The sequence below is a fragment of the Sturnira hondurensis genome, unplaced genomic scaffold (assembly GCF_014824575.4).
Source record: "Sturnira hondurensis isolate 20B ecotype Veracruz unplaced genomic scaffold, ASM1482457v3 Scaffold0021214, whole genome shotgun sequence".
Classification (NCBI taxonomy): Eukaryota; Metazoa; Chordata; class Mammalia; order Chiroptera; family Phyllostomidae; genus Sturnira; species Sturnira hondurensis.
The window spans coordinates 2,526,219-2,549,138 of record NW_028093845.1 but is presented as its reverse complement, the minus strand read 5'-3'; positions in this window follow the sequence as shown (position 1 = coordinate 2,549,138).

The following is a 22,920-nucleotide window of genomic DNA, read 5'->3' as shown; positions in this document are numbered from 1 at the left end:
ATTTATGAGGTGGTGGATCACAAATTGAAATAGTTTTGAACATTTTATTCGGGCTTATCCTATTTTTTAGGATACACTATACTTATGGAACCCTAAAGAGTCTACAGAAAATATACAAAGGAAAAGAACCCAGCCATAATCATTGCATTTAAATCACATAAGCTATTAATTATAATAGTAATGGTTTGGAAAAAATCCACTTTAAAAGTCATTAGCAAGCATTAACACATTGATATGAAAACCGCACACAAATATTTCTATTATTTACCACTTTACATGCACTCTTTCAAGCTCCGTATGGGCCTGGAAATTTTCAGATTATTATGATTACTATTATTATTATTATTATTATTATTATTACATAGGAAAAGGTAATTCCTCTAGGGAACATTGGAAACAATTAGGATGTTCTGGTTGTTGTGTGGTGAGCTGATGGATGAAAGAGAAAGCGAAAGAGAGAGAGGAGGACATTTGATTTCAAATTCTAGCTCCACTGCACTGACTTTAGACAAGTGATGTAAATGAGGACTCAGTTTCCTCATCTGTGAAATGGGGATACTAATAGCACTGCCTCTTTGGTTTATCCATGCTTGAAAATTGGTATACTCAGCGAGTAGCCCATATGAACCAGTCTCCAATTGTTTAGTCAATCCATCCAGTAAGTAATTTGAAAAAAATGAGCATATATTATGGGTAGGCCTCAGAGCAAAGGGGTGTTTCACTGTCTGGCTCATCTCAGACAGATAAGTGCAATCAAATCAGGTCTCTTGTCTGTGCTGTGTTCAGTAGTTTCATTCCACTGACAGCACAGCTTAAAACTGATAATTCCAAGCAAACGTTGGAAAGTGCACAACTCGCCCACTTGCTCTCTATAATGTAAAAGATATTTGAAAGAATAAACTGTATACAGAAATGCAGCCACAGGACTCAGCCTGCAAAACTTGTAAGCTGCCTACAACGCACCTGCCTACGAAGCGCTGACCCAGATTTGCTCTGCTGAAAACTGTCTCTGAGTTGAGAAATCAGGGGAAGATGTTTTAGGCCAAATCACCAACTAACGCAGTTACCTCCAGGCTGTTGGTGTCAACTCCCAGCCCTGCCAGCATCCATGCCTTCACACAGGCAAAGGTGCTGCCTGGGGGGCTTGTGTGTATCGACCCTCCCTGTACTGGAATGTGGCCTGGTGGGCGGGGAGTACAGCTTCCGGCTTAGATGTTGCTTATGATTTTGGTGGGGCTGTAACAACGAAGTCAAAATATGGATTTTAACATTTGGTTTAGATCCTGATTTAAAAGTTGGTTAAGATCAATTTTGACTAGTCTTTACTTTTCTTCCAATTCTTTCATTTTTATTTTGAATCATTTATGCAATCAATTTTAGCATGGATGTGTGCTATTTTCTGTATTTTACTTATCTTGCATAACATAATGCATAATAGATGAGGTGAAAATGATGGTGTGGCAATGTTTGTATTGCACAGGTGGGAAGGCCTTTAAAGAAGAGGCTCACTCATGATCACAAAGATTTTAACTCAAGGATGGCGTAAAGTGAGCAATGCTGACAATCTGCCATTCTTCCCATGAGCCTTTTTGCCTTTTGTCGATTTCCTAGACTTCAGTACAGCTTGGCAACCTAACACAATGACAAACAGAAGTTGGAAGAAGATGAAGAGCCCAGTTACCATACTGCCCGTCAGGAGATATCACTGATGTGTGTCTTACACCAGTTTGAGCCAATCCCCACTCCCCCCACAGAATAAAGGACCAGGAATGGGCTCCTAGGAGGAAATGTGACCCCGAGGTAACCTGTGAGGTGGGAAGTTGGATGAGGAGCAGACACCAGAGTTCCAAACTAGAGGGAGGATGTTGGTCCTGAAGTCCAGATTTTGCCCTTGTGCCAAGGAAGGTGTGGCTTTAATACAGACTGGATAGGGCCTCTCCGTGCGCTCACCTACAGCACCCCAAGATTTTCATAATCGCTCTTATCAGAACTGTGATCGCTTATTATGTGTAGTGGTTTCATGTTTTGCTTTAATGTCCATCTCTGCATAGACACTAAGAGCCATGAAGGGAGGCCACACATTTGTGGTTCAAGCACTGAGCTGGGTACAGAAGTGACATCATGAGAGCATTTGCCATTTTCTCAAAGTACAACACAGAGTTTATGTTTTATACAGAACCGTATTTTATTTTCACAAAAAACTCTGTGATAGCATAAGTGAAAGACAATTCCTCTTACAGATGAAGAAGCTGAGGCTCAGAGGATTTAGGAAACTTGCCAAAAGTCACTGAGGTCAGGTAAAGGTTTACATGCGGATCCTTCCTACTGTCCAGCCTGTGATGTGTTGCTCTTTGCTCTGCTAGTTTTTTAAAAAATATTTTATTTATTTATTTTTAGGGAGAGGGGAAGGAAAGGAGAAAGAGTCGGAGAGAAACATCAACGTGTGGTTGCCTCTCATGTGTCCCCTGCTGGGGACCTGGCCTGCAACCCAGGCATGTGCCCCGACTAGGAATTGAACCAGTGACCTTTTGCTTCACAGGCCCATGCTCAATCCACTGAGCTATGCCAGCCAGGGCTGCTCTGCTAGTTTTGATGTTAGAGTCTGAGATTTGGTGATGTTGTGAACTTTTACAAGCCTTGTGTGAAATAGGTGAAATATTAAATAGTGACTCTGAACTTCAGTGAGTGTATATGAATGCATGTGTAATTTACAAGTACATAAAATACATAAATAACTGGAATCTATTTATGTATGTCTTACATCTATATCTAGATATCTGTACTGAGATGGGTATCTAGACGTCTACAGATGTCTAGGGAAGTCTAGATGTAGATGTGTACGTAGTACAGGTGTAAGGAGCTGGCTAGCAGCACTGACTGTGGCTTCCACTGTTACTAAAAGCAGTTGCAGAGGGTGGTGCACGTGTTTATCACCCTCAAGTGCTCCACCTTTATCTCCCTTTCTCAGAACAAACCTATGACGTGGACAAGAAAGATCTTATCACCCCCCATTTTCCCCCTGAAGGCCCTCAGTGTTAGAGTGTCTGAACCTATGCTGCGTTACTAGATAAAAGCAGGGCCAAGACTTGGTTAGAATGTTCCAGTGGATTCCAGGAAGAACATATATAAAAAAATCTCATAGACTCACATAGCCAACCTGACCTTCTATTTCAGCAAAGGAGGAACCCAGGGTGTGCACGTAGACACATGACCACAGTGATTGCACTTTCTGACCCACATGCAAGTCCTCTTTCCTACTCTTGTGTGTTCTCACCTAGACTCCTGACTCAGTGTCCATGATTAATACCGACTTATAATGACTGTGCTTCATTAAACAGGGTGTCTTTATTTCCGGTCAGTTAAAAATTTATTTAACTTGGTTTTTTATAGGTTTCCCAAAGCAAACAAGAATACCTACAGAGACTAATGTGCCTTATTTACAATTTGAATTTTAGTTACTATCTGATAATTTCCCTTTGTGGGGGGTGGGGAAGAACAGAACAGAAGGTGCCTGAGATATTCATGTTTGCCAACTCATGACATCATTACCCACGGAACCAAATTATTATTCTCTACAAACAGAGAAATAGCTCAAAAATGTGTCTTCATGTTTTCATCTTCAGTCACTGTTCTTAAGTATAAATAACTCACATCAAAGAACTTGGGCACAAGCCCTGGAAGTATTGGAAAATCATACATCAAGATAATACATCCTTATTCACATCCTCATCCCAGGGGATGGAAGTAGCTGGCAAGAATGGAGAGGCTGCATTTGGGTCTGGAGGCAAGGAAAGTTTTGAATGTGAAAATGCTCTCTAGACAAAGCTTTCATTAGAACTATTTTTCCCTTTGTTCTTTTTCTTTCTCCTAGGTATGCGTATGATTTGAGAGAATACCGAAGACAAATATCAATTTCCTGAATGAACACAGCATAGAGAAGATTGCAAATTTTTTTCTGAGTCCATGTGATTCTGATGTATGCATATTATAATTTTGGTCAAATAATGTTGGCATACAGAGTTTTCTTTATTGGTCAATATCAGATTTTAATTTGCCAAATTTGACCCTTGAACCATGTGGGAGTTTGGGGTGCTAACCCCCTTGCTGTTGAAAATTCATGTATATCTTTTGACTCCCCCCAAATCTTAAGTTGTCCTTCAGTATCTGTGGGGAGTGTTTTGGGGACCTACCCATGGATACCAAAGTCTGCAGGTGCTTAAGCCTTCTATATAAAATGACATAGAACAATGCATATAGTGGACCCCCCACGGTGGATCAAAAACAGGTATTTATAGAAAAAGTTTTTGTAGAAGTGTCTCCATGCAGTTCAAACACATGTTGTTCAAGGGTCAACTATACATCTTCAAGCTAACACTTACTTAATATCTGTATTACTGTTTAAACGAATAATACAGGTAAACAGAATGAATGGCCAAAATTTGTTACCACAAGACTAAACTTCAAATTCTACTTACATATTTTACTATGTTTAGTCTTGGAAAAGGCATTTAACGCTCCTGAGCCTCTTCAGTAAAATGAGGGGGAATAACCACAGAGTTGTCTGAACATCTGATAAGAACACATATGATAACTTCTTTGTACATAGACCCGAAATGCTAAAGTCACTTAAATTGTTTATTGCCATCTTTATCCATGATCAGGAAAAAGCTTTCAAATTGGGGTGGTCTTTGAGGTTAAGGAGCCCATGAGACGATGGCCCTGCAGGCATCGTGGACCCTCTATTATGCAATGTAGGTGACCTTGAGTCATCAATCTTTTCTCTGGGCTAATTGTAACAGCTGATTCCATTTCTTCCCACAGACGCAAGGTGTTTTGTAGATAGTCTAGTCTGCCAGCACAGGACAATGCCCAGAATCAGTGTTTTATGATTTCTGTGACCTTTGCTTAGAATAAAGTGTGGTATTTTACTACTAAATGTTTGTGCAGGATATGAGAAATGATGGCCTGAAATAATCCTTTTCAATATCCTAGGTAGACTCAATTACTTATATTTACATTTAAAGTGCCTTTAGTTACTAGTTTCTGAAATGTAAAGCCTTAATATTTTACTGAATCATAAAGAATTACCATTATTTAAAGCTTCATTAATGCACACCCCATCCGAGATTTTTTTCTTACATCTTAAACCAATACAGTTCAAAGAGTTACTTTTTTTCTGTTCTAAGTCTTCTTTTGGAACCAGTGATTTTCAAAATGAACAATGTCATCTCCCCAGAGTGCTGTTTGACAGGATAAAGAAAGGAAGAAAATGAAACACAGATGGGATTAATGGTTTGGGGTGTTAATCAATGTAATACATTGAAAGAAAGGGATGGAAACTTGTCAGGAATACATTTCTGTAGTTTGAGCCAGGCTAGGCTGATGTAATGAATTATTTTTAATTCTCTACCTGGATGTTTAAAGTCTAAACACTTCATTTCCTTCTCTGGGTTCCTGGGTTCGCCCATTATCTGGGACATAGGCTGTGCATATGTTATGAAACCATAATTCATTACTGACCTGGTCTTTCCTCACCTCTACCTACAGTAATCACAAACAGAGAAAAGGAAGGACAGCTATTTGTCCCTTTGTTCAAAAGGTTTGAACCAGGATCTTTTGACCATTTATGAAAGAAATTAAAAAAATGTGCATCATAATATCCTACTTTTGGTCCAGGGAGAGAAGAAGCTAGGGAAAGGCTAGAAGAAAGATGAGGTGGGTTCCTTACCAGGTTCAGAATATAGGTGGACACTGGGGTGCTAAATAGCCCTGAGTCCCTATTTCCTGAAACCCCTGCACCTGTGCTCTGGTCTCCCTAACCTGGCCCCAGGTGAGTTCATGAACACCCTCAGCAAGGGTTTGTCCTGTCTGTCCTTCTGAAGTTATGTGTAAGTTACATTGTCCGTCACAGGGGACAGCTCCCAGGGAAGGGGGTGTCACTGTGAGCAAAATCCATTGAGTATATGTGGTCCTCATGGACGGTAACCAGACAAAAATACAATTTAGTAAGAAGACATTTATGCACCAGTATGTGACAAAGTTCCTTCTTCAGATAACTAGCTTTGCTGTCATCTGTCAATGCAATATGTGTATTTGCAGGTCCTATGTCTAAAATCCAGAAAATGCAGTATTAGTCTCTTACTAATCAAAACCCTAGGTTCACATGGAACAGTTATTGCTGTGAGGTCTATTATATATTAGGACAATAATTCATCCCCCACCCTATGTGGCAAATGGCAGCACCTTCACCTCTCTACCACCCTATCTCAAAAGAGAAGTAAGAGCAAAGAGAAGAAATCACAGCAGGAGAGGATGGAGCAGACCCATCGGCCAAGTGAGAGACAAACACCTTCATGGGGCTCTCCCTCTGCTTCCAAAGTCAAAGAAAGGCAGTTTATCAAAAGCTCTGTCCAGTGAGTCTGCTCTTTCCACCTACTTCTGGACCACCTGGGTCCTCATCGTGGTTCTCCAACTTTACAGTCATCTGGAGTTCTTGGGGGTACCTCTGACATTTTCTGAGCATGAAGTTGCCCTTCCAGAGCTCTGCAAGTCCTTCCAGGACCTTGTCCACATACTTCTTTCTTCATATGTTTAGTGTTCGGCCAAATTATTTATAAAGCAATCTATGACTTCTACATCCACCCTGGGAGTAGTTCCTGGTGGGGTCATTCCGCAACTGGAGAGCTTACACCCTCTGTTTCTAGACCTTCCTTCTGTGCTAGAGGAAGTGTGCTTTCTTCAAAGCATAGTCAAGTGTAAATGAGGTGAGTTTTATAAAAGTTCTTGGAACAAGAGAAAGCTGGGAGCGAATACAAGAAAACATTGTCATTGACTTGAGCCAGCCCTTGTCTACAAAACACCTTATGGGACCACAGACATTGTGGGCCTTCAACAACTCAGGAGCAAAACAACGCCGAGCATGATGTCCAGGGCACAGTGGGCAGAGCTGGCAGACTTGTCACCAGCAGAAGGCAAAGCACACCAGTGCCAACCTCCTAAGGCTGCTGTGAAATTGAAATAAGTCAGTATTTGTATAGCACTTAGACTGGTGCTTGGCACATATTAACGATGAGTTTGCATTGGTTAAATAATGCTGAGAGTTCCAATGAGCTCATGGTATTGCACTGATGTGTGTCAAAGGTTCACTTTTCACATCAGTATTGTGACTATTGTGTTCATGGCATTCAGATGGTCAGAATTATTCCTTTCACTGTGTAACACAGATGTAAGTGACTGAATTCCTTTTCCTCTTCCCAGGGTAGGCTCTGAATTGGCATAATAAGATGGGCCCTAAGGGAATATGATTACTAACTCATGTCTCTTCTTTTATAGAACCCTTCTCTTCGCCATAAAGGATCATTACAAAGTATTTTGGAAAATAACTGGGAGTGGAAATTGAAGTCTTTGAAGAAGAAAAGATACAGAAAGAAGAAGGAGATCATTCAGGAACTTTCCAAGAGACAGAATTGAATACAAGAGAAACTGAAAGCTGGGAAGACAAACGAGAACAAACAAGCTCCTTTGAGACACATTCATAGGGGAGACACAGACATGGTGGGTTTTTGAGCCCAGCTGACCTGTGTTCAAATTTCACTGAAGCCGCTGAGGAGCTGTGTGAAACTGGCGAGTAGGTCTGTGGGCCTCAGTTGTCTCATGTGCAAAAGGAGGACTTGGGTTTTTATCTCGTAGTATGTGACAGTTAGACTTATGCCGAGTGTCTGCACTCGTTAGGAATACTCCTGTGAGCTTTTTGAGTGCTCTGTCTCTCCACAAAAACACACAGGGCTGTTATCGATGGTATTCACTTTCCTGTCAGTAATCTTGGCGTAGTATTGTCGTGGAAAGCAGGAAATTCAACACTGCAAACTTCATAACTTCGGTGACATTTTGTTGTCCTAGGGGGCATCCAGTCCAGAGGGCACATTGGCATTTACGATGCCCAGGAGCTGTCTTGCTGTCCCCTGATAATGACCCTAGGGCTGTTTGAAATTACATTGGATTCTATTGAGCACTGAGTGATGGACTTTGGTCCTTAAGAGCCAACCTCCAGCCCTTCAGAGGGAGATGGGCTTTTCTCCGGACTCTGGACAGAGACCCATGTAAATTGCAGTTTGAGAGAAATCAATAGATGTGACAAAGTGGCAATACTTGCGACTGTGGATGGAGGCAGTGAAGGTGTGACTGTGTAAATGCTCACGTGGAATCGTGCAGGGGAAACTGCAGGGCAGGGCCATTCTGAGTAAGTGTGGTTCAAAATGGGCTGCGTGCTGGGTGAGGCCTCCCCGCCACGCCAGTGTCCCTACTCTTGTTGCTGGTAATTGTTAGTGGCAGCGGAGCCTGCCAGGAGCCAGGGCAGGCACTCAGCTGCATTTGTTCTGCATTTCAATGCAGCTCAGGCTTCTGATCTGTCCTGTCAGTGACCATCTCCCAGGGGACAAGACACCACACCACCGAGAAACCCAGAGTCAAGAGGCCCCTAATTAAAGCAATAATGAATTCTGGGCTCTCTTGCAAAAAGATTGAAAAAGGAAAATCACTTTGGGCTATTATTAAAATGTTTTCAATTTCTTTGGTTTCTGGGAAACAATTTGAGAAAAATGAAGGAAAATATGCTAATATGGTATTTCTCTTAAAAAGGGAAAATTTGAGTGATGCAATTTGAAAAATTTAATCTGACTTTTACAACCTACAGGTAGGATGGTATTTCTATAATTTCAATATTTTCATGATTCCTGTCATTTGTAAATATATTTCTATTTTTTTAAAGCTATGTTTTAAAAAATATAGTAAAATATTACTAGGCATTCCATAATTGCACTTTTATAAGGAACTCCAAATTTTATGACTAAAATGACCATTTACTTTTCTGAAAATTGCTGTATTAATAATTAAATATATTGCTGCTTCAATTCCTTAAATCTTTAAATATAGTTGAAAAATAAAATCATTTGATAATTGAGTCATTATGGTTATATTTCTATTAGCTTTTTTAAACATTAAAATAAATTGGTGAGGTCTTGTTCTTATATCATTTACAAACTGAACAAAAAATTAACAGCTCTTTCTAGATGCATTAGAGAGGTGAGGCCACAGGGCAAATCACTGTCACCCAAACTAGAAAGATAGCCAGGTGGGTACAGCGGACCAAAGCTCACTGGAGCAGGAACCAGGAACAGACACCTCGGGAAACTAGGAGGGTGGGAAACCTGGACTAGAACTGAGGCATCCCTGGAGGCTTTGTGTGGTCAAGTCTGAGAGATGAAAACTCTGGGGAGTCCCAGTCATAGGGGGACCCACAATATTGTGTGTTCTACCTCCAGCAACCCTACCAAATCCTCAAAGCAACAATCAGAGAAACATCCTCTTGGGCTTCCAGCAAGGGAGGGGAAAGGAACCACCCTGGGGCAGAAGAAGGCACTTGGTCCTCTTACCAGGCCCGTCTCAGAAGAAACTGTCAGCCTCAGCCTCGCCTGCTGGGGCTTTATCAGAGCCTAACTAATCTTGGGGACAGAAAAGAGCCAACTGCAGCCAGTCCCACCATCCTGTCCCACCTAGCAGGGGGAAAATAAGTGAGAAACACAGGTGAGGCTCACTAAAAAACTGCCCTAATTCGTAATCCTAGGACTGAATGGCGGTACAGCACATCTTCTCCCCCACTCTGATCACCACCACATCAGCAGGGCTCATGTGTATTAACAGGGCACACAACTGAAAGGACAGTGCACATCTTAGCCCCTATCTAAAAAGAAGTCTTTAGGGAAACCCAAAGGCAAAGAGGAGTTCAGACAAGGCCACCAGAGGGCATTTTAGCCTCTGACACCACAGCTACAGAGAGCAAGAAACCTGGACTAACTCCTGGCCGTATAAACATAAACCTTCACACTGAGAGTCTCAAGTCCATTTCCCTTAGTTCCTTTTACTCAGTACGTCACGTCCAGCTTTAAATGACAATAAAAATACAAGGTATATTAAAAGACAAAAACAAACAAACACAGTTGAAAGAGGCAGAGTCTGAGCCAGACCAGACTTGGCAGAAATGATGAAATTATCAGACCAGGAATCTTAAATAACCATAATTAATATGCTAAAGTCTCTAATAAAAAAGTGGACAACATAATAGAACAGATGGTAATGTTAGCAGAAAGATGGAAACTAAGATAAAAGCAAAAGAAAAAACTGGAAATATAAAGCACTGTGACATAATGAAGAATTACCTTTGATGCATTAATCAATAGGTTGGGTAAGGCTGAGGAAAGAATCGATGAGCTTAAAGAAATGTAAAGAGAAACTTCCTGAACTGAAATACATACAGGAAAAAAGAAAAAAAGACACAACAGAATATTCAAGAGCTGTTAGACAATTATAGAAAGCATAATAGGAATATCAGGAAGAAAAAAAGAGGAGAAACTACCAGATGGAAATGGAAAATACCAGAAGGAAAAGAAATAAGCAGAAGAGATACTTGCAGTAATAATGACTGAGAATTTTAGTTAAAGACAGGCATCAAATTGTAGATCCAAGAAGCTCAGAGAACACCAACCAGGATAATATAAAAAAATTCACACCTATGGTTACATTTAAACTGCAGAAAATCAAAGACAAACTTTTTGAACAAGCTGAGGAATAAACCACCTTACCTAGGGAGGCACAAAGATATGACTCACATCTGACTTCTTTTCAGAAACAATGAGAACAAGAAAGTGAGAGTGAAATATTTAAAGTGTAGAAAGACAATACCCATCAGATCTAGAATTCTGTATCCAGCAAAATTATCATTCAAAGTGAAGAAGACAAACCACAGACTGGGAGAAAATATTTGCAAAACATATATCTGATAAAGAACTGGTATCCCAAATATGCAATGAACTCTTCAAGCTCCACAACACGAAAACAATCTAATTAAAAAGTAGGCACCCTATCTGAATGGACAACTTACCAAAGAACATAGACAGAGGACAAACAAACATATGAAAAGATGCTCAATTTCATAAGTCATTGGGGAAACGCAAATTCAAACAATGAGATTCCACTGTCACCGCAAAAATCCAGAACTCCAAAAACATCAAATGCTGGTGAGAATGTGGAACAACAACTTCCACTCATTATAGGTGGGAAGACAATTTGGTGGTTTCTTAAAAAACTAAACACACTTTAACCATGTAGTCCTGTATATTTTCCTTTGTATTTACTCAGATAAGTTGAAAACTGTGTGCACTCAAAAGCCTCACACGGATGTTATAGCAGTTTTATTCGTAACTGCCAAACTGGAAGCAAGCACAATGTCCTCAAGAGGTGAATGAATAAACTGTGGTCCATCCAGACAATGAAATACTAGGCAGTGATAAAAACAAATGAGCTATTAAGCTACAAAGAGACATGGGGAGACCTCAAAAGCACTTTATAAGTAGAAAAAGACAATCTAAAAATGCTACCTACTGTATGATTCCAAGTGCATGTTTCATTTGTCCAAACTCATAAAATGTATGACATCAAGCATGGATGCTAGAGCTAACTATGGGTTGTAGTAATAATGATTAACTTATAATTAATGATTAATATTGGTTCTTCAGTTATAACAAATATAACACACTACTACAGGATGTTAATAAGAGGAGGAAAGTGATGGGGGATTATTTGGAAACTCTTAGTACAATATTTCTGTGAATATAAAACTGCTCTAAAATATGCCTCGTAATTACAATTATTAAAAAAAGAGGTAAAAATAATCTCTCACTCTAAATCCATGGAATATATCTCTCTAGATAGTGACTATTTCTGTTTTAGAAATATTGAAAAGATAGTCAACTATGTGACTAAATCACATAGGATTAAAAATAAAGACATCTTTATTGAGAGGGACATTTTTCAATACATGCCAGTGTTAGGGGATGAGGGACATAATTCTCTAAGCTTTCTTTATAAAGGGGGCCACTCGGCCTAAGAGGAGGCCTATTATTTCATGGTCCTGGATGTTGACTCCTCTGGAGGGTGAAAGTATTGCAAACTAGCAGATGTTTGAAAATATCACAAAACACTAAGTATGCTGACTGCTGGTGGATGACACTAGCCGCCCAGGAACAGGATTTTCCATAGAGCCCTGAACTGGTCAAGTTTCATACAATTTGCTGACTTGTTTGCAGTTCAATTTCATTTAAAAAGAGATCTAACCATAGGCGCCTTCAGGTAGCTGCAATAATTTTCAGTATTTAACAACTGGAAACCAGAGAAAATGGCAGGAAAACAAATTGGTTTCAGAGATATATTGAAATTCCAAACATCTTTTAGGGAAATTCCTGAGGTAATGACATAGGCAGATCCAAGCTAGTAGCAGTGACTCCGCCGTGGTTACTTACTATGATGGTACAGCCTGCATAGATGACAGCAAGCCGAACCTTTGAGGGTGGTGTGCAAGCCTGCATATTTGAAGGCTCCCTAGGTGGGTGCACATTGAGCCAAGTATGAGGAGCACTGCTCCTCATCACATATGCAGGGCACGTTACCTATGAACGACCCCTGTAAGCCATATTTATCAAACTTGAAAGAAACGTGGACTGGAAGTTTTAGCACACAGAGTTGGTTGGCTAGTCATTTGAGAATCACTCTCAGTTTCAAGCAGCTGGAAAATAAAAGTTCAGCTAATCTCTTACTTCGATTAAATAGAATTTGAGTGAACCAGGACAATTATTACCAAAGCATTATGGTCAATTAATCTTTTTTAAAATTCACCACACTCCCCAATTCTTCTCTCATTTGAGAGTCATGGTCTGAACACAAGAGCTAGCAGAAATGGTCCACTTACACATCCGTGGAAACAGTGGTTGCATCACAAAGGATGGGCATGGCGGTGCTCTTCCTTCGGGAGTCATTCATTCATTTGTTTGTTCATTCATTCAACAGCTGTGCATTCAGAAACCTTACGCGCTGGATGCTCCCTTAATCATTGCCTACTCTCTTAAACGACACTAAACTGCGGGATGGTATAAATTTGACTTAACTATGGTATTTGCCTTCAAGGCACGTTCGGTAGTGAAGGCAAACAATGATTTTAGTAGAACAAGTTAAGTGAAAGAGATTTTCCCTGAAGGTACCAGATGTCCAAAGAAGAAAGCAGGGCAGGCCGTGTGCTGGGAAAGTCCTTCAGGGCACACTTATCTTTATCACCGGTTTGGAATGCATTTGTGTGTGTGTGTGTGTGTGTACGGCAGAGGCACATTCTTATTATTGATGTAAGAGAGGAAAACATTGTAGTTATTTAAATTGTCTATTAAGAAAACTCCTGAGGACAGATGGTGTTGTCAGGCTTATCCTTGGGACACAAACGGTTAAGAGAAATGCTCCAGCTACTGAGCAGGTCTTTTGAATCTCCCCCTCCTGGCTTTCAATGCATCTGAGGCTTTTCCTTAGGAAAGTTCATGGTGGGACGGCCACAACACCTCGCCACACGCTGTCCCAGAGGACTAGGCAGCTCTCTAAAAGTGGCAGTGAAGGAAAACAATAGATCCACATCTCTGTAAAAACTCAATGCTTCCAACCAATGCTATTATATATTACAATTGCTACAGTTTGTGAAAAATATCCCCCTGGGATTTTATGTCAACTGTGTCTAAATACTTTTCCCAAAACTTAAAATAGAAATTTTCATTACTTACATATCTAATAGAATATGGCTTATTTTAAAGCTCAGTTAATACCCAAGTGATTTGTTTCATTTCACATTTATGTTATGTTTTTACTTTTACTTACTCTATATTTAAAAGTCTTTTTCATTGAAAATGAGGGGGGAAAGTAGGAAAGAGAACTTACAGATCTTTCCATATTTAATATTAATTAAAATCTTCAAGCTGAAATAGTTTTCATAAATTTGCTGTGGTATTCATAAGTATTTAGGTACTTAAAGTTGTTTCGTTATTTCTATTCTTTTGTTGTTTTCCTGGAAAGTCATCAATTCAAATGTTCTTCAGGAAAAAACAAAGGTTTAAAATGAAACTCAGATGTCTGGCTAGAGATATGTCATTGCATAAGGATTTTTGCAAGTGTCAGTTATCCAAGTTGTGATAAACAAAGATCAGATCAAAACTACACTTCAGGGTGTGTTCAGACATGTGTTACAGTGAACATGTTTAAATACACCTTCCAACCTTCCCCCCTCCAGTGTATTAGGTAAGACTGATGATGAAAGGTTTTTGGATTCTTGCATCAGCTGTGTCTGATGAAACGAATCATAAGCTTGGTTGGCAGGAATCAGGCTGTTACAAAAATAGTTTATTGATATTTTACATTTATCTTTTCGTTAGCAAAAAGTGTGCAACAAATGCTATGCAACTCAGTCTATTATACCGCTAACAACAAAGACAAATGAAGATGGTTTTATTTTCCAGGTCACAAATGCATGGCCATCATTGATGCTATTTAACATTTCATCAACTGAGCCAGAGGGGCCATTATTTCCTTTCTGAGTACCAGGCAAGGGCCACCCAGTTAATGCTGACCTCTGCCAAGTGTAATACATGGGTTAGGAAGCATGGGCAATTACAACTCTACTGTATTTTGCAGAACACAGGGGTCATACAATGGAATCGCTATGCTGCAGGAGACCAATAATTCAAGCTCTGTTTGCTTGTACTGAGCTGCAGGGAGCTGCCAGGTCAGTGTGGTTATCCTGTCAGAGGACGGCCTGAAATGGGAAGACCAGGCTGCAAAAGAGCCCGCAGGGTAGACTTCTGGGTCGAGGAGGGGGTTGTTATCTCCTTATTTGTGGAAGAGGGAGATCAATCCATCTTTTATCTCTGAGACTGATTTCATTGCCTGAGTAGGCAATGAAGAGGCAAGGGCTCTTTCTGCTCTTGCTTCTCTAGCTGCCCTGCTCCTCCTGGCACACCAAGCTCTTCATGTCCAGCCAGTGTGCAGGGAGTTAATCCCCTCTGCTCCTCCTAGAAGGGCTCTCATGCACGGAGAAGGGGAGAGGGCCTGGCTGGGTTGAAGGACGCTGCCGTCTTCGGGTTTGAGCTCAGATGCCAGCATTTTCTGAAAGAGGGACACAAGACAGAGAGACAAACACAGCACAAAACGACAGGACAAAACACAGGAAGAAACTGGGAACAAAAAGGGCCAGTTTTCATGTGTCAGAAATGAACTCCATTGCTCCAGACCTTGTGGTTAATTGGAACATACATGCAACTGTTTTGTCTGCTCTTAGTAATAAATAATTTCTCATGGTTACCACATACTTTTTCTTTGTTCTTGGATTAGTGCAAAAAGTGCCCTCAAACATACCTCCAGTGTTTCCTCAACATCCCCCACTTCCTAATTTACTTCCAGACAAAGTAGTTTGACTCATGATCATCCCATCCGATCATAAGTCTCAAAGGTGCGCACACAACAGCACCCTAAGTACACAGGATGCTCAAGATGTTGCTCAGTGCACCGAGCAGCCACCAGGGGACACTGCAGAGCAGCCCATTCCCTCACTGATACAAGAATGTGGGTCTCCTACCTCTCTGTGTCCGCAAAACCTCGTGTATGTAGTCAGAAATACTTTTGCTTTGCCTTGGAATGATCTTATAAAAATATCTTGTTAAAAAATGAAGCGAGCATCTTTGAAACAGAGTCTATTGACAATGTTTTTAGTAAAGAGGAACAAGATTCACAGATAAATTGCTTTGCGAACATGACTTATCTGCAAATTGCTTGTAAATTAGAAGTTTTAGGGGTTAGGTGCACATATATGGAAATCCCAGAAAAGAGCCCCCTAAAAGTGCCAAAAAATTGCCTTTAGAACAAAAAAAATAGTTTTATTGCCTTCTAAGGAAATTATTTTCAAAAGCTCACACAAATAAATGGAAGTAGTGCCATACAGTTTAGAGAATAAATTTGAAAAGCACAATAACTATTATGACTTGTCTGGCAAAAGGAAATCGAAAGTTGACATGCTGAATCTAAAATCTAAAGTGTGAGAGAAAAGTTTGTCTTATTTCACTCTTTGGTAAAATCTGTTGAATCAAAACGAATGGGTAGAGTTCACCAATTTGATAGATACATCTAACCTTGGGCAACCACATACCTGAAGTATTTTTTAAAAGATTTTATTTATTTACCTATTTTTTAGAGAGAATGGGAGAGAAGAAAAGAAACATCAATGTGTGGTTGCCTCTTGCACTCCCCTACTGGGGACCTGGCCTGCAACCCAAGCGTATGCCCTGACTGGGAATTGAACTGGTGACCCTTTGCTTTGCAGTCCAGTATTCAATCCACTAAGCCACACTAGCCAGGGCAAATTATTTTTTAAAGTATTCACATATTGACATCGTAATAAAGTTTTAAAATAAAAGAGAGGCAATTCACTTTGGGCTAGAAAGGTAGAACGGGTTTCTGAGAGTTTTCAGTTATCAAGAATGAGTTATCAGTCACGTGGATCTAGATTAGGGAAGAACAGAAGAAGAGTCAATCAAGAAGTACCTGAGTGCCTGCTACAGGTAAGGTGCAGATAAGATGTTTTGTGGGGTATATGTGTCTCATGGTGGCTCAACAAAAGCTGTTCATCCTAGTGTGGAAGAGGATGAGAACCTGCATATGAAAAGTTAACCAACTAAGAATTCACAATAACCTTAGAGTAGGTTCTGGTAGTTTTGATGTGAACAAGAGGAGATTATGAACTAAGAACAGACATGACGGAGCAGTCTCGGTATTCCATTCATCCACTAACCATTTTATTGAGCATCTAATCACCTCTCTATAGTGAATGGCTTTTCTTGATGCTGCAGAGCTGTGTGTTTGGACACTAAAGAGAGATTTCAGGTAGAAAGGCAGAAGGGCAGGGATGATCTTGGAGTGTTCAAGGATTCTGGGGAAGTCATTCTGGTTTGCACAGAATATAAGAAACAGGAGGATATATGGTTAGTTAGGGAGAGGGGAGTTTTCAAAGGCTTTTACTAGAAGGATAAATACTTTGAATTTTAGTTTTACAGATGCAATAAAGTTTCAGAAGAAGAGTGATTGGCTATTATGAACACAAAGATGACCATCCACTTCAAAGTTCTCTCTGTGATAATCCTTTTATTTTAAGAAATGTGTTGCTACCCATCTCCCATTTTCCTGGCTCTAACATGTGCTCTGAATGGGGGATTGCTCCAGTTGATGATGAACTGGAGCACACACTTGGCCCAAGCCACTCAGTCTGTGTGAGTCATCTTTGGCTAAGCTGTGCACAGTAACAGCCCCAGACTGTCAATGGCTCACAATACTAAAGGCTCATTCCCAATCATATCACATGTCAGCTGTGTGACTCTTCCTGACATGGTCTTCCTCACTCTCAGACCCATGGGTAATGACCACTTCTCCCCAGGATATGGCTGTGCTCAGGGTAGAAGGGAAAGAACAATGGCAAAGCTTCAAAACTTCTGCTCACAGGGCAAACATGACTTCCAGTCTCCTCCCATTGGCTGAAGTAAGTAATATGGCCAAGTGTGAGGTCAATTGGGTGAGAAGCATGATCCTAGCATAAGAAGGGTAGTGGATAATGGAACATGGGTGCACATCCATGTACCTAGACAGGAGGAGTGATATGTGGATAGACAAATCAAAGTGAATTAGAATTTTCCCTAGCTTTTTCATCTTCTTCTTTTCTTTCCTGTGGCTTCGGCACTGGGGAATATTGTAGCGAAGAAGGAGCTTCTTTCTGTAGAAAATTGGGAGGACTTGGTATCAGGGCCCATCAGCCAGGTGCATGTAGTCTGTCTGGTCCACAGTGTTTGAGAACCTTGACCTTGATGATCTTAAGATGGAACTCTGTACTCTCCAGTTTTCATAAGCCACAGCTAGTCTTTATTATCTGATTTCTGGCTTCCACTGTCTTCTCCCCACTTCATTCAAGGATGCTATGGTCATGATCCCTGAAGAGACAGGCCTCTGCATTTGCCACCAACCCAAAGGAAATCTGAAAATTCAGGAGAAAACAAGAAGTTCATAACTTACTGGCACTAAGTGTCAGAATTCACATGCTCCATGCAATGTAAATACAGCTTGAAATCTAAACTATGGAGAGAAAGGTATGGCATATCTTCAAATACATTGATAATACTGATGATGGAATGTAAGACCTATCAAAATAATCATGTCTCCTTTGTGCCAAGCAGTTTCATGGTTGTACTGGTGACCAATCATATCCAGAAAAATACAAAAATTTTGAGCCCAAATAATTTTGACTTTTACTAATGTCTAAAATAATTGGTTCTTCAACTATAGCCATGTATTTTAGTTAATGATGATTTGATCCAATGTGAACAACCCAATAATATACAGAGAAAGTTTTCATCTGTTTAGAAATATGTAAGAATTGCGTATCCATAAGTGCACAGCTAATGAATGATGTTGGACCATTTTGCTCTTAACACTGACCAACAAATTAGCATGAAAAGGGTACAAGCTGTACAGTGATTCCTGCATGTTAGACTGTGTAGTAGGTTGTTATCAGACTGTCTGTAAGCAAATTTTGTATCTTTTCTACACTTTAAAACGTTGTGAAAAATTAAAATAAATGTTTCATGAAAAACATTTTTTTTGTTTTTCTGACTCAGGTAAAGAATGTAACATGTTTACTGAAAACTGAATGAATTCTTTCCAAATCCAGGCGCAGAAATGTATTTTTCAAGAATTTGGATATTTTTTCAGACTTTAACCCAACAGTTTTCTCTTACAACACAATCAGAGTTAATGTTTTAAAGAGTTAACTTCATTAAAAAACATTATTTTAGTGGGCACATGAAATTATGGGAAAGATAATATACTGTTTATTTCTTTTAAAGCATATTCACTCTTTTAGAGATTGCTCAAGTTAAATGAATTTCAGAGACAGATTTATGTCTCTTTGTTATCTGAGGTTAAAGTGAAAGAAAAATAAAATATAATAAATAGAACCCACAAGAGGCTACTTTCTGTGAGGAAGGTAAGCATTTTAAAGTGCTATATAAACTTTTAGTTCAATAATTTATAAATATTATCCTGAACATGGAAAGAACTCAGGTGATTTTTCAGGTGTGGCTATTGCCATCAATTTTACAATAATCAGGAAATAAATTTATGAAGGACCTCATGTGATTAGACCCACCTTCCTTTTTGAATTTGCCAGAAGTATTATATTCTTAATAGTATTTAATATAAAGAACGGTAAAAATCCCAGTCAAAAAATGGAAACCCAAACATGTATATGCCCACACCAGTTCACAAAATTCACACATATGAGAACTACTGCAACTAACCTAATTTTGTTACTTGAAAGCTAAGAAGAGTTTGGACAAGTGGAAATTGCTTAAAGCATGATTTTTTTAGAGTGAAATTAGTCTTTGAAACCTCGATTCGGCAGCACATAATGTTACCTGTTTGTCTTGTGGAAAAGCTGGGCCACACCAGGAGGGAGAGGGGGTGAGGAGGAGGGGGAGGAAAGGGGAAGAGAAGGCTGTTGCTTAAAAATCGAATGTTTTATTGTTTGCAGACAACTCTTCAACTCAGGGAAATTCAAAGGGCCCACATTTGCCATTTGAAATCATAAAAACAAAGAACCAGAGAATATCCAGCTGGAGAAAAGGTTGGTGAAACTTACATGCCTACCAGGTGACTGAACCTTCCTGCTTCACCCTCAGTGCACATTCTCTGGATTCTTAGAAAGTCTGTGACAGGCACGAGCTGTCTGCTGCAGCAAACTCTTTCAGGGGGAATATATTCTTGGACCAGCGGACAGGTTCTTTTCTCCACTGCACTGGCTCCCTCCCTGGTAAATACTATTTTCTTCTGATGATAATATAATATCATAAGCAATGCTTTATTGATCTATACACTAAATTTTAAGTATAAACTTGATCCTAATTTTTCTCAATTTTCATATCTGTGAATCTCTTACTGGGTAAAATGTATTTGTTACTCATCAGTGAGTGCTGGCTGTGCTTTCTGGGGGTCAGTCATGGGTGTCTTTGTTGGATAAGTTCCATTCAGGCCTGAGTTCCAGTGCTGTTGGCAGTGAGTTTGATGTGAATGGGTCAGTGATACATATTGAGTAAGGTTTCTTTAAACAGAGACACACATGGAACAAAGTTAGAGATTTATTGGTTGATGAGAATGTGACCAGAAACTTGCAGGAACCTAATGCTGTATTTCCCCTGGAAGCGATGGCTCAGTATTTGTGAATACAGTGTTTGCAACAAATTTCTAGAACATAGCTACCTTGAGTCAACTTTATTCAATCTGCACACCTCCCTTAATTAGCTAGCTTCCTTTTAATACCTCTGAGTGCCATCGCTACATTCTCTGATGAGGTTATGGAAGGAACCGGGCACAGATGCAGCCCTGTCCTCTCAGTGCTTACAGTGAAGATGGCATCACACACTTGGTGAGGTGATTAATCAACCTCTGTGACTTCGTGGACCCTGACTAAGTGTTGCAGCAAGATAAAATGCACAAAACATGGAGATGACTTTTCTTGAGAGATGTTTCTAAAGCATATGATGACTCTGTGCAATGAGAAGTAATAACGTGGATGACTGATGGGATGGGAAGGCAAAGAGCACCCCTGAACAGGGGACATTTTATTGAAAGTCCCCGAGACAAGAGAATAATGCTTTTTGTAGGTTTGTTAATAGAACACACCACTGCTGGAGGGAGATGTGAGCCGTCACTGTTCATGTTTAGAGATGAGCCAGTAGAGACAGAGGCAACTTGCAAAAACATCCTTCACTCAGTGCTTTGCTGGCCCGCCCAGGGTTAAAAGCATGTAGCTTTTCAACTGAAACCTGATGTATTCACCTCACTTCCCTGCTCTCCTCCACTCCGACTTTTACCGTGCCTTTTGACCCTGTGTATTTCCATTAAATATTGTTTCTGGTATTTCACAGAGGGGGGAATGGTTTCTCCGTTCCCAGGCCTGTTTGGGAGTCTTAGTTCCTCTGGCCCAAGAGAACGAGGGCCTGAGTGTCATCTTAAACAGACCAACAAAGGCAGCCTTGTGCCTGTCAGGCTTTAATGCCCAGAAAACCTCATGAATTGATTGCATTATGTGTCATTAACCTCAAGGTCAGACGAGGTCAGTTTGCATAAAAGCTGAGGTCCAAAAGATTGAAATTGGTAAAAAAGTGGTAGGGGATACAACAGGAAAACTGACATTACAGCGACCTGGGGACTTTAAAACCATCCAGACACCTGATTTATTTAGAAATTGCTTTATACTTCTATGTTTATATACAGGGTCTGGCACAAAAAATCCCCCTTTTTATTACAAAATCATAAGCATGTAATTCTGTAACATAACAATATCACGCTCAAGGACATCATTTGACATTTCAGATGAAATGTTCAACTTTAAACTATAAATTATCACACCCTTATTATCACCCTACCAACCACATTCAAGCAGGTATTACTTCGGCCAGACCCTGTATGTATATGAATATATTTATATTTATATATATTTATACACACACATGTGCTCTCAGCTCATAAACTTTCAGAAGTTCAATTTTCTGCCCTTCCAAGATTCTTTGGTTGCTGTTCGTTTTTTTTATTGGTTTGTTTTTATTGGACAACAGTACAAGTTACAAACATGTATACATGGCCAGTAAATCAATGGATGTGTGATGTCATGAAACACTAAAATTTCTAATTCTTTGTGTAAAATTTGAGTCTTGCTGGTCAACCTCAGAACCCCCTACAATTTGCCCTGGGATTTTCTCTATTGCTCCCTACACTTACAGACTAATTTTCTGTGTACTCTGCTCACTTCCAGGTCTAGGATAAGCTAACCTGGCTTCACTCGCAAATACAATAGCCTGATGACTTCTGGTGTGCTCTGCTGTGGAACCACCCCAAAAGGCAGGCAGGACAATAGCTTCAGAGCAGCACAGTTCTGCATGTGCTCCTGGTGGAAGCCTCATGAATTGTCCTGATTCTGGACAAGTGAAGGGAGGTGCAAAGTTGCATGATGCTTTCTAAGACAGGCACCATATCCCAAATTGGTGTGAAGGAGGCACTCTCTCTTTGACCTTTTTCTCCTCAAACTCTGTAAATGAGACTGGCCCCCTCTATTTTCAGTCTACCCACAAACCCACACCCACCTACAACCTCTGAGATGTCTCATTTTAGCATGTCTCCAATATAATTGCCTAAACAGGCCTTCCACAAGACAGAGATGTTTACTTATTTGGTGTTCTGGACAGATACTCAAAAAATCCCTTGTCCAAACTCCCTCAGAACTCTCCTGCCAAAGTATGAAATTGGTACCATAACCACACAATCTTTCAGTCAGCACCATGCCTTTATAAAGTACTGTCTGCGGCTCACTGGTCCGCACTCACCCCTGACTTTGGCAGAAGCTCCTTATGGAAACAGGAAGGCCTCCTTGGAAAACAAAACTTGGTTCCATATCCCAGTTTTGTCCAAATTCTGCTGGGGGGGGATGAAAAAGGGGGTTCTGGAAGGAGATTTTGCTTCCTAATAAAAGAGACACAAGAAGAGATAGCTTATGCTACCAGCACACCACCTTCTGTGCTTCAGCGTGAGGAGCTCTGACAGCTCTGAGACGACTTCAGGAGGAGGAGAGAAACCCAATGATACTATCAACAGCAGAGCAGAAGGGTGTAAAAAGACAGGTCCCGGATGATTCAGTGAGATGCTAGCACACCTCACTAGTGATGAGCAGTCATATCTCCAGACCTTTTGTCATGTGTAATTATGCAGTGTTTTAATTTTTCATCTATGTAAATAATATTGTAATATATTTGATATATGCTAGCATTGTTCCTTGCAGCTAAGTACATCTCTAATTGATTCATTGTAGGAAATATTGTTGTGCCTTTTGAAGGGGATGAAATGAATTGAAAGACTCAGTGCCCTCCTGAAAGTCAGCCTGACGAGGTGGAGAGAATAGGGGCTGTGCCAAGA